We start from the raw sequence: 3,086 nt of genomic DNA, 5'->3' as shown, positions 1-3,086 counted from the left end.
GATATTAGTTGAGGGGGAGGGATAATCGGAATTAATCCTCATAATTCCTGGAATCAGGACTCAACCCCACTCCTAATCCCATCTCAGCAGATCATCCTTCCTGAGTATTGATGCAGACATGAATTCCCCCTTACCCTTATTTCTCAGAAGCCCTGGTGGATAGTAGTTAAAGCTCTGCCCACCAGCCATTCCATGTGGAAATGATGTGGCAATGTGCTTCCATGAAGATCTATAGCCCTGGAAAATCTGAGGGATACTTCTCCACTGTCCTAGAGGGTTGCTATGAGTCAGAATCTAGTTAGCAACAGTGGATTGGACTCTTATTTCTAAATTCCTAGATCCTCTCCTTAGAAAGAAAAAGTATGAGCATTTAAACCTGCAAGAAAAGTATGGTGCTAAATGCTATACCAAATATCTGTGTATGTTGTTGTTAAGTGCTGTTGAGCCGATTGTGACTTATAGCAATCTTGTATAGGGTTTCCAAGGAGCAGCCAGTGGATTTGAGCTACCAATCTTGTGATTACCAGTCCAGCACTTATCCTACAGCACCACACCAGAGATTCAATGTACTAAGCACTGAAACCCACATTTGATTCAGAGGTGACCTTTCCATTTATATTTTTACAGTTTTACTTTATGTGAATGTATCCACAACCAATGCATAGTCTTAATTTGTGCATTTGTAAAAACCTATATAAATAGTGTTATATTGCACACATTACTTCTGCAAGCTTCCTTTTATTTATTCAACATTTTAATTTAGATGTATCCATATTGATGCATGCTGCGCCAATTCATGAATTTTAATTTTGGGATATTACTTCATTGTTTGAATATACTGCAATCTGTTTATCCATTCTTCTGCTGAAGGATATAGGGGCTGCTTCCAGTTTTTCATATTTCATATGGAATCTCTGGATCATGGAGTATATACATCTTAAATTTTACTGAAAAAAAAAAACACCCCAAAAGCCCACTGCTGTTGACTCCATTCCAACTCACAGTGCTCCTATATAGTTGAAATACCCCCATAGGGTTTCCAAGACTAATCTTTCAAGAAACTGACTGCCACATCTTTCTTCCTCCAAATGACTAGTGGGTTTGAACCACCAACCTTCCCATTAGCAGTCAAGTGCTTAACCACTGTGCCATCAGGACTCCTACATTATTATTGGTTGTTGTTCTTAGGTGCCATCGAGCTGGTTCTGACTCTTAGCAACCCTATGTAAACAACACGACACACTGTTGGGTTCTGGGCCATCCTCACCATTGTTATGTTTGAGCCCAGTGTTTCTATCATGGTGTCAATCCATCTCATTAATGGTCTTCCTCATTTTTATTAACCATCCACTTCTCCAGGGATTGGTTCTTCCTGACAATATGTCTTAAAGTATGAGAAATGAAGTCTTGCCATCTTGGCTTCTAAGGAGAATTCTGGTTAGCTGGACCATAAGGTCAGTTTGAACAAAGTGGGTGGTTCAAACTCACCAGTTGCTCCTTGGAAACCTTATACAGGGTCACATGAGTTGGTACCAACTGGATGGCACTTAACAACAACAACAATACTTCTTTGGTAGTTATTGGCATACTGCTCTCTATAGTAGTTGGACCAATGAATACCTACTAACAATGACCGTCTTTGTTTTATTCCCTGGCCCCCACTGATTTGGACTACACATTCTGTTTTTACTTACTGTCTTGATGGTGAACTCTTTTTTTTTTTTAGATAAAAACTAATTTTTTATTTAAGTTCCAATAGAAGAAGCATATTCTCCCTCTCCATTATTGTTGTTAGGTGCTGTTGAGTCTGTTCTGACGCCTAGCGATGCTGCACACAACAGAATGAAACACTGCCCGGTCCTTCACCATCTACACAATCATTTTGCTTGAGTGCTTAGCTGCTGCCACTGTGCCATTCCATCTTGTTGGGGTCAGTTCTTGGAGGCTTGTTTTTCATGAATGCCTTTCGTGTAGCTTGGACTTCTTCTTCAGGACCACTGGTTCTCTTTTTCGCTGACCTTCCACTTTACCAATCATTATGTCCTTCTCCAGGGATTGGTCCCTCTTGATAAAATGTCCAAAGCATGAGAGATGAAATCTCACCATGCTGGTTTCTAAGGAGCATTCTGTTGTCCTTCTTCCAATACAGATTTATTTGTTCTTCTGGTAGTCCATAATATTCTCTTCCATCATCACGACTCAAATGGGTCAATTCTTCTGTGGTCTTCCTTATTTTCATTGTCCAACTTTCTTATGCATAGGAGGCAATTGAAAATACAATGACTTGGCAGGGGCACCTTAGTCCGGAAACTAATGTCTTTGCTCTTGAGCTCTCTAAAGAGGCCTACTGTAGCAGATTTGCCTAATGCAATATATCATTTGATTTCTTGATGGATTTCTTGTGAAATCAATCATGTTTCCATCAGTGTTGATAACGGATCCATGCAAAATGAATTTGTTTTTGAATTATCTGTAGCAAAATTTTACTTGCATGTGATTTCCATATTCCGTTGGGTCACCTCTCTTTGAAATGGGTACAGATACTGGTCTCTTTGAATTAGTTGGCCAAGTAGTTGTCTCCCAAATTTATTAGTGTAGATGAGTAAGTGCTTCTAGTACTACATCAGTTTATTGGAAGATTTCAATTTGTATTCCATCAAGTCCTGTTGCCTTGCTCTTTGCCAGTGCCTTCAGTGCCCCTTGGACTTCTTCCTTCCGTATCATTGGCTTTTAATTATATGCTATCTCTTGAAATGATTGGACATTGTCCATTTCTTTTTGGTACAGTGACTCTGTGTATTCCTTCCATCTCTCTCATTTATTTATTATTTTTTAGTGGATCAACTCACTCTCCAATTTTCGGGTGTTTTTTTTTTTTAAGGTTTTTATTGTGGACTGAGTGGAAGTTTACAGGGCAGATCATCACTTTTGCATTCAACAAATCACACACCTTGTTTCATTACAATGATTATAATCCCCTCTGTGTACCATCAGTTAACAGTATTTCTCTCTATTCAGTTTAGCTTTAAAAAAACAAAATAAAACAAAAAAAACAAGAACACCCAGGCATATATAATAATTTACAC

This window comes from Chrysochloris asiatica, unplaced genomic scaffold (assembly GCF_000296735.1).
Source record: "Chrysochloris asiatica unplaced genomic scaffold, ChrAsi1.0 scaffold00041, whole genome shotgun sequence".
Lineage (NCBI taxonomy): Eukaryota > Metazoa > Chordata > Mammalia > Afrosoricida > Chrysochloridae > Chrysochloris > Chrysochloris asiatica.
Note: the sequence above shows the minus strand (reverse complement) of the source record.